A 10389-nucleotide genomic window follows, 5' to 3' on the forward strand; every position below is an offset into this window, starting at 1 on the left:
TATCTATCTCTTGCAAGAACATATTGATCTATATAATTTTAATTAGCTTTTAATTAGGATTAGATTAGCATAATACCCTAATCACCCCCCTCTAGGGTCTAACATTTGGTATCAGAGCTTGGTGCTCTTTGATTTAAGGACTAATCGCCTTGAGTTAAAGATCCAAGTTATCGTAGTTGTGCTAATCTAATTTTGATTATATTTTGCTTCTTGCATTTTATCTTTATGGATATGTATGATTCATCTAGTTTAGGATATGCTATTAATATTGCTCCTCGTTTGGATATTTTTCCCTATGCTCAATGGCGTATTAGATTTAAACTTTTCGTTCAATCTAATCAATTTGATTTATGGGAAATTATTGAGGATGCCTATGTTGTTCCCATTTTGGAAAAATCCAAATGGTGTGAAAATGATAAAAGATTGTTTAATATGAACAAGCTTTTGTTAGAATATTTGATTAATGCTTTTCACTCATCGTTTTCTAACAAATTTGCTAATTTTGATAGTGCTCACGCTTTATGGAAATTTATTGAAGCACATGAAGGGAAATTGGAGGCTATTCAACAAGCGTTGGAAAATCCTGCTTTGAGTTCTAAGGAAGCCTCATCCCCATGTACAACACCACTAGGTGATAACCCTAGTGAGGTATGCGATAACGATGATATTATTACTTTTGATGAACTTGCTCTTGAGTTTGAAAAATTACACAATTGCTATATTGATGTAAAGAGCAAGTATGTTAATATGAAATCCATTCATGAAACACTAGCTACTAAGTTTAATTTTATTACAAATAAAAATATAATTCTTAAAGAATGCAATGAAAATTTAAAAATTGAAAATGCTTGTTTGCTTCATGAAAAACGTAATGTAATGTTAGAAGTAGATAAGTTGAAATCTATGATGAGTAATCTTGTTTATCCTACTTCTAGTAGCAATGCTTGTATGCACAATGATGAGTTGAATCAAATGAGAAAAAGAATATCTACCTTAGATTCAACACTAAACACTTGTATTGCTAATAATAAAAAGCTTATGGACTTATGTGCAAAGTTCAATGTTAATTCTTCTAAGAAACCTATTCACTATGCACATATGTATGACAAAATTCACAAATGTTCTATTTGCGGTCTTAAAGGCCATTTAGCTCAATTTTGTCATAATGCACCAAAAATTGACAAACCTATTCATGATTGTGCATCTCATCAAGCTTCTTCATCACATACACATGTACACACACATAGTGTAAATCATAAACATGCTTATGTGTATAAATGTGATTATTGTGGTCGTTTTGGTCATTTGGCCATGTTTTGTTTCGATTTGAAAAGAAATTCTCGTTTGCAAAACAATTACAAAGGAAAATCTATTTTTGCAAATGAACCACATGCATTCTATTTCGGTCAACGTAAACCATTCAAACCTCTACATTGCACAAATTGCAATCGTATGGGTCACGTTTACAATTTTTGTTTTGATCGTAATGGTGCACAAAACACGCCCAAACGGGTTCATAACCCTAGGGCCTTGGATTTAAATGTTAAGGGTCATGTCCCAAGTTCTAGTGGTACCAAAATGATTTGGGTACCAAAAAGACTTATATAGTATTTTTTTTTAATGATTTGTTTTGTTTTTGTTTTGAATAATTTCTTTTTGGCTTTGGATGAAAAATTATATTCCTAATGTTAAAAATAAATTATTTGCATGATTTCACAATTAAAAATACTTATATATACCTTACAAAACTTTAAGTATTTTATAAAACATATTTCCAAAAGGTCTATTTTATAAAATCTCTCAAAAACAAATTTTCCCTTTACCTGTATCTTTTATTTTCCCTCGGTCGACCGACCCGGTCGACCGACGATCTTTCTGTAATCGATTCGGTCGACCGAGTCGGTCGACCGAAATGAAATTCTACAGCATGTTTGTTTTCTCTATCGGGTTTTTGGTTGTGTTATTGGATTCTGTTTTTAAACCCGGACTCTACATCACCCTTGATCTATCATCCTCTCAATCCCAGCCGTTGTCTTCTCTCCTAAAACACCCGACCCCTCTTCTTCCTCCTCATTTTGAAATCGCAGACCTAGGGTTCCAAATTTTTTTCGGTCGGCCGTTTGGATTCAACCGCTGCTACTTTCAGTCATTTCTCATCAGTTTTGTGGGTAATTTCTTCCTTTACCTTTTGATTTCTGAGTTCTCATGTCTACTTTCTCATCTAGGGTTTTAGTTTTAGGGCATTTTGTTAATTTGCTCTAAATTTATTTTTGTTTACAGGAAGTTGATAATTTCTGTTATCTTCTCATAATCATGCCTCCCAAACCCCCTAAAAAGAGATCAAAACCAGAGTCTAGTTCCTCATCTATAAAAGCCTCACATTATGAGGATTATCTACTCTTTAAATCTCTTGTTAGGAAATACAGGGAACTGTGCAAACTGAAAATCATTCTTACCAGATATATCAAATATTCTGAGTTATTCATGTATAACACTGAGTCTATCCTTCACAATGTTGGGTTAGACAGGTTGCTAGATGAGGGACATAAAGTTCCTTATTATCCATTTCTTGTTTATCTGTTTTATGCGAACCTGTCCACAACATCTTCTGCTGATGGTAGTTTAACCATTACATCATCAGTGAAAAATGTTGAAATTACCTTTTCTGCAAACGAACTTGCGGGGATTCTTAATATCCCAACAAGTGACGTTCATCTCATGTCTGTTGATGTTGGTAATCCAGATGTTAACCCACTCATGTTTAAGTCTGGTTGCTCTTACCCAATGAGCAACAATTCTCTTAATCCTAATGCAAGACTCATTGCCAGAATTATTGCTCAGAACTTAATTCCCAAAACCGGTAGCTTTGATCATTTCGCTTCTGATAAAATTAATGTTGTTTACGCCATTTTTGCCAAAATCAAAGTAGATTGGGCAACTATCTTTATCAATAATATGGCATCAAAGCATACAAAGTTTCTACCTTTTGGCTCCTTTCTCACCCACATCTTCAAACACTTCAATGTTGATCTTACAAATGAACCCAAGATTGAATCTACGAGAGATTTCTTTGATAAGGTCTCTCTTTCTAGAATGCAGATGGCCCTTGACTCCACTCCTTCATCATCTTCTCACTCCCGTTCTAGAGCCTCCACCTCTTCCACTTCTGATATTTGTGACCGTCTGGATCGCCTTGAGACTCAGTACTCAGGTATTCAGAAGCAAGTCTCATCTATTCAGAAGGATGTTAGGACTATTCTTTCATTTCAGCGTCAGTCTCTCGGGATCCCTTCTAATTCTGAGTCTGATTCTGGTGAGGATTCTGCTGATGGCTCAGGCTCTTCTGATTCTGGTGGTCATGATGATGGTGGTGATGATGGTGGAGATGATGGTGGTGATGGTGCTGGTGATGACTGATTTGAGTTTCTTTATGTGATGGTTATCTTTGTTTTTTTGATGTTCTCTTTTGGAGATGACAGATTTGATAACTCTGTTTTATTTGAGTGTAATAACTCTATGATACTTTGTGGAACAAACTATGTATGGTTTTGTGTGATCTTTTATGTATAATTTACTATCTTGTGAACGAATTCATGTTTTGTGCAAAACTATATTGCTTCAAATGCTTATGTGATATTTTGTGGCCTATTGTGTTTAATTTATTTCTTTTATAAATCAATGCATTGGTGAAACAACATTCATAATTTGATGTGTGGTTTATTTGTTGCCTGTCATGAGTTCTTTGCACTGTTTAGGTTTTGTATATTTATGCAAATCTATGATGCTAAAATGATGTTTTGTAATTACTTATGACTGTTTATCATGGTATGATCAATGCATGGTTAAGACTATAATCATGTTTTGTTTATAGAATTTGAGTTACTCGTATCATTTTTGCATATGTTTGATGGATAGTTGTTGGTTTAGCTCCTGTATATATGATCAGTAGATGTCATTCAGTCTTTTTGACAGGGTGAGCCTTTGACATACATTTCTTTATTTTTTATCTATGCTTATAAGCAGGGGGGCATTGCTCCTAACTTTCATTTTTTTTCTCTTTTTGATGTTGTCAAAAGGGGGAGAAAATACCACATATAGCTTACAAATTGATTCTTTTATATATATATATGGTCTTGTTATGATTTACTCTTGTTTTGGCTTATATGTGGATTATCAGTATATATTTTATATTCATGTATAAATTGTTTGCCATCATCAAAAAGGGGGAGATTGTTAACCCTATAGTTTTGATGATGATTTGACAAACAATTTATTACTAATAAGTTTTCTAGTGTTTTGTGTTTATGTTCTTTTTTCAGGTATTTCAACACGCGTTAATCAAGCGTTGAAGATTCAAGTTCATTTGTGTGGATTTACCTAGGTATATGTTTTGTTTACTTACATATATATAATATGATTATATCTAAGCTCAATATATATACACTTAACACGATTTTTTGACGTTTTCTATCATATAGATGATTTTTTATTAAACGTTATTAAAATACTATACATATATTATATGCACAATATATATATGAATATTTACAAGTCCTATATCATCTTTCACTTTCATAAAATTACAGGTTTTCTAAGCATTCTTCAAAAACAGGTAGTTTTCACAAACGAAAATTAATTTTCCAGAAATTCTTTTTCAAACATGTTTATTTCATCATTTAGAAACTTTCCCCAAAGTTTCACTATTTTTGGATGTGATTTGATATTTTTAACGAATTTTCAAAACTGCCCAAAACCTGTCAATTTTGCATATATCAGATTTCGGTCGACCGGTACGGTCGACCGACAGTTGTTCTTTTCTTAGCAAAGTTCCAGAGAGCCTTCCGGTCGACCGCAACAGTCGACCGAGAGAATTTCCGGTCGACCAAAATTTTCGTCGGTCGACCGCCAGCTCTAAACCATGTTTCTTTGAGTTGTTTGTGTTTTCCGGTCGACCGGACTGGTCGACCGACGAGTTGTCAGAATGAGCCTAACGGCTAGTTTTTTCAAATGGATTTTTTGGTCTTTTACTTATTTCTAGCTATTGTATTGGGGTGCTATATATACTCCATTACTGCTCTTCTTCTCTAATATCCAAGAAATCCAAGTTTGTTGTTTAACAAGTTATTAATCGCGTTTAAGAGCTGTTTAAGAGTTGTTTCATCAATCTGTTTTCAAGAGAAGTTTTTCTACAACAAGAAGAGGCTTTCAAACCCTATTGGAATCATCATTTCTTCAGCTCTTCTTGTTCTTTGAGAAGTTTTCTAAACTCTTTCCTATATAGCTTATTATTTCACTTTCATTTGATTAAGCTATATTCATTGAGTTATATTTATTGAGTTTCATTCACTATTATCACACACACTTATTGAGCTTGATATTCTCATATTATATATTGTGGGTTGTAGTGTGGGATTTAGTGAGTGTGAGCTTTATTGTGTTCTCACTTGTTAATTGAGAACAAATCATTGTATTGAACCTTTATTTGTGAGATTCACTTGTAACACACTTGTACACCGAGAGAAGTGTGAGGAGAGAGAGACGGGGTCAAATCCAATAGGAGTGGCGTCGATTGACGAATCTAGGGAGAGGTTGTAATCGAGCACTTGAGGAGGAGGACACGGGCTAGGTTCCTACACTTAGTGTGTAAAGTGTGTTTGTTGAGTGATTGTGTAGTGTGAGAGTTTTCGGTGAACTTGTAAACCGAGTGTATTAGCATAAGACCCTAATCCCCCCCCCCCCCTCTAGGGTCTAACAGTTGTTTGGTTAGAGCTTCTTGAAGTATTTGAGCAAACTGATCAGGGGTGATTGTGAGCACTTCTCTAGTTTGCCCCGTGCTAGACATTGTATCATCAGAAGCAATGGCTGAACCAGTGTCTGAAAGTTCATCCTCTGAGGATATTCCTTCATGCATTCTTTTGTAATCCCTGCGTCTGATGGCTCCTAATTAGAGTCGAGACATCCGTTGAGCAATTCTTGGATTGACGACTTTCTTTTATCAACCATGTTGATGGTGACTTTAGGGAATTCGTCATCTTGGACAGCTAATCTTCTCTTACGGAAATGTCTCGGCTTAGGCTTCAACATCTCGGTGAAAAGCCTTTGGAACACTGAGACTCTTTGCAGGATGGCTTCTCATTTGAAGTAGTCACATTCTGACAATCAACCATGTTGATGGTGACTTTAGGGAATTCGTCATCTTGGACAGCTAATCTTCTCTTACGGAAATGTCTCGGCTTAGGCTTCAACATCTCGGTGAAAAGCCTTTGGAACACTGAGACTCTTTGCAGGATGGCTTCTCATTTGAAGTAGTCACATTCTGACAGTACTGCTCTAATGAGTCGCATACAGAAACTATGAGAGCTCATTTCTCGGACAATCCTCTTTCGAGTTTTGTTCACACCCCCAGCTTGATAGTACAACTCATCGGTATAATTATCGGAGAATCATATCGTCTGTTGGTATGAGCCCCCAGGTATAACAATGTCTTTTGACGAACATGTCTTCTTCTGAGGATGTAAAGCCTTGTTGGCGTTCTCAGGACAACTTGTTGTCGCATTTGAGCGATCCAAGGTCACATCAGGAGTCGCATGTTTTAGAACCACCCCCTTGCGAGTGCAGAGTCTTAACAGGCTCCTGAGTTTCATTACGAACTCCCAAACGGGTAGAAATTAGGGTTTTCCCATCTTGGAGTTGTTTTGACTTGATAGGAGGATACTTACGACCCCCAGTGTAAGAATCTATTTGGGGTTCATTCACCGGACCCAAGCGTTCTTTGACCGGAGCTTTGCCTCGATCTTCAGATAAAGGATCAAGGCCATCCGTCCTTATAATTTTGGATTTCGACAGGTCAGGACTGACCCAGGGTTTCACTAGTGACACAGCGGGTGTTGACATAGTAGACGGACCCGGAACGAACGTTGATGGAGTCGAAGGAGTGCTCTTGTGAAACTTCTTTTGGCCACGGTAATGATTGGTGTCGCGGTCGAACAGTGTGTCGTGGTAGCGGAGACTGCCGCGGTTGAAGGAGATACCACGACAGTATGAGCTGTCGCGGTTGAAAAAAGCGCCGCGGCAATAAAGACTGCCGCGGTCAAAGGTTGTGTTCTGCAGACCCAATTTTCGTACGAGTTTGGATTTGGGGATCCATACTTTATGATTCTTTGGTGCTTTCTTAGACACTGTTTTCTTCTTTCCTTCTCATCTTTGTTGTAAAAGAGCACGGGCACGAGCGGTGTTTGTCATACGCTTTTGTATGCGTTCTTTGAGGGTCAAACGGGCCCTTTTGACAAGAGTCCATTCCTCCGACGTAAGTTTTGCTGAGATGTGAGTGATTTGACGTTGAGGCGACTGAACCACTTGATGTTTCCTCGATTCTAAGTCCGCATAGTAACGAACTCCATCGGTTTGTTCCAAGGCCTTAGCCAATTGACGAGCGCGACGTTGGCGTCGCCTCTGACGATCCCTCTTCGTCAGAGTTGGCGAACTTCGATCGAACGACTCCTTAATTAGGGTGGAATCATTATGAGCAGAGCTTCCGGCTTTGGGGGTCGCCGGGATAATGTTGCGAGGCAAGGCATCAACAACGATTGGGCGAGAGTCTTCACTTTTAGCCTTCTTTTACGTATAAGCCTTCTTCAATGATGAGATCATCTTGTACTTACGAGATAATGAAGATCTTGAAAAGGATGATGAGAGATATTCTTCAAACTTGGTTTGGTCAAACTCGTATTCGACTGTGGATTCAACTGGAATCTTGATCGGCTGCGACACGACGGTCTCGGCAGCGAGACCGTTGGCTCCCACTGTGGACGCCAGTTTGTTTTCGTCAAAAATTGGTTTCGTTGTGGAATTCATTATATCTTCGGTCGATTATAACAAATTCAAAGAAATAGCCTTTTTATAAGACTTCTTTTACACAACAAAATGAAAATTATAACTTTTTAGAAACAAACGCAGGATCGTTGTTTGGATCGCTGCTTGCGTGGGATCTTTGCCTGTGCCGGGAGCGCTTTGACTCGTGGACCACCAAATCACAGATTCTGATTGAATCGTGAGGGGTTTAATGATTCTTCCTTCGTTTATCGAAGTGAGAATTTGAAACGAGATCTTATCAAAGTAAGATAGTCGTTCTTCTTAAGATCAAGTCAAAGCTCGAATCTCAAGGAATTGCCAGAAGCTTAGGAACTCTGCTCTGTCTGCTCCAAAGTGCTCAAGAATGATCAGCCCACTCAAAAATCGACCTCAGGGGGTATTTATAGCCTCGGCGGTCGAGACAGCAAAGACTGTCTCGGGTTCCGAGACAGTAAACACTGTCTCGGGTTCCGAAACAGTAAATACTGTCTCGGAAATCCTCAACCGCCCAGTAGTTTTCTTGTAACTGTCTTTTCACGTTTTACAACTTCGTTATTTTGGCAGTTATCAACGTGATTCTCTCCCACGACGTTTTCCACATTCTTGAACAGTTGGTGGCCACGTGTCGGCAGTTACAAAACGGTTTCTGACTTCTTTGAGAGCTGTCTCGTGGGTGAGACAGAGAATGTTGTCTCGCATGGCGAGACAGAGAATGTTGTCTCGCATGGTGAGACAGAGAATACTGTCTCGCCTGCGAGACAGTAACAACTATCTCGCCATGCGGGACAGAGAATGCTTGAGACAGTAAAATCCTGTCTCGCTGGCGAGACAGTAAAGACTGTCTCGTGTGCGAGACAGTAAAGACTGTCTCGCTTGCAAGACAGTAAAGACCGTCTCGCATGATATCCTTTTTGAGCTGTATTCGGATATCTTTCAGCATTTTTTGACGCCTACACTTCCGTATACCTATTTGATGGTGTGGCTTATCCTTCATAGCCCTAATCTAATGTCACTGCCAAGGACCGCAGATACCTATGTTCCCCTCTTGCAGCTAGCAGAAGAGAGCAAACAGGGAGCGAAACAGTTCATTGATGCGAGGCGAGAGCTTCACATCCACAAATGCTGGGAGTTCTTCAAATGCTTCCCTAGCTTCTTCGGTCATTATAACGATATGTTGATTGATGAAGAGAGACTGGGGATAAGTCACACTTCCCTTGATGTGGGCTGCTTATGGTGGTTGATGAATATTCGGCCCAGATATCTCGTCCTTCGAGTGAAGGAACACTGTCACATAGAGCCTTAACTACCGTATCGATTTGCTCGTTAGTTTGATTATGACCAACTGTATGTCGGGAATCTAAGTCGCGAGCTGAGGACTTAGGGCAATCTTATAGATGGTGCCCGAGCATGGCTTCGGAACATGGCGAGTTGCACATGTACCACCTTCAATCACCATTTCGCAGGCCGTGATATACAACTTATCTTTCTGTGCTGCAAGTGGCTCATTGCTGCCAATGAACCCATGAAGCTGAAGCACGTTACGGAGTTGGAGGCGGAAGAAGAAGTTTGGATCACTCATAGGATCTCCAGCGATGGTGAGCTTTTGAGGAGTGTTTGATGGGAAATCGAAAGAAGAAAATTGAGAAAATTGAATTTGTATTATTCTTTCTAACAGACTTAGAAAAAGAATAAGTTATAATTCTCTCGATGTAATTGTTAGACCCTAGAGGGGGTGATTAGGGTTTTATGCTAATCTAATCCGATTTTATGCCAACTAAAACTAATTAATAAATTATTCTTGCAAGATAGATATACAATATGTTACAAGCAAGAATAAGTAATATGAACAAAGAGCAATATCCTAGCAATGAGATATATAGTGAAATATATGCAAGGATATATAAACTAACACAAGGATGAAACAATATAGAGGACAATATAAATAAACAAAAGAACAATGGCGATATAAGATATGAACACAAGAATTAAGTACGCTAAAGACAATGCAAACACAAGCAAATGACCACGGAGTTCGGACCTTCCGTCCTACGTCTCCGCTCCCCACTCCCGGGGAGAAATCCACTATCACAACCGATTTTTCTACGCTCACCCGAATAACGTTTACACCTTACAATTTTATTCACGGAGTTCAGTCCCCACGACCTACGTCTCCGTTCCTCACTTCGAGGAGATCTCCACTACACACTCGGTTTTCTAACTAACCGAAAACTTTACAATCTCACAATATAATAAATAATTTATTCTCTATAATAGATGAGAACTCAATGTAGGCTCACACTCGATTGTTATAATACTCACCAACCCAATTATACTATGTATGAAAATACAATAAGCTCAATGTAGGTGTGTGTAACAATAAGATTTATCAAATCTAAACTCAATATAAAAACTAGCTTTAAAGAAAGATAACAAACAAATATGCAAATGTAAAGCTAGAAATAGAGTTTAGAAAACACCAATAGATGATTTTAGAAAGCACCAATAGATCAAGAGGTAGAGGTAGGAGAGTTAGATGCT

Source organism: Asparagus officinalis, chromosome 2 (assembly GCF_001876935.1).
Source record: "Asparagus officinalis chromosome 2, Aspof.V1, whole genome shotgun sequence".
NCBI lineage: Eukaryota > Viridiplantae > Streptophyta > Magnoliopsida > Asparagales > Asparagaceae > Asparagus > Asparagus officinalis.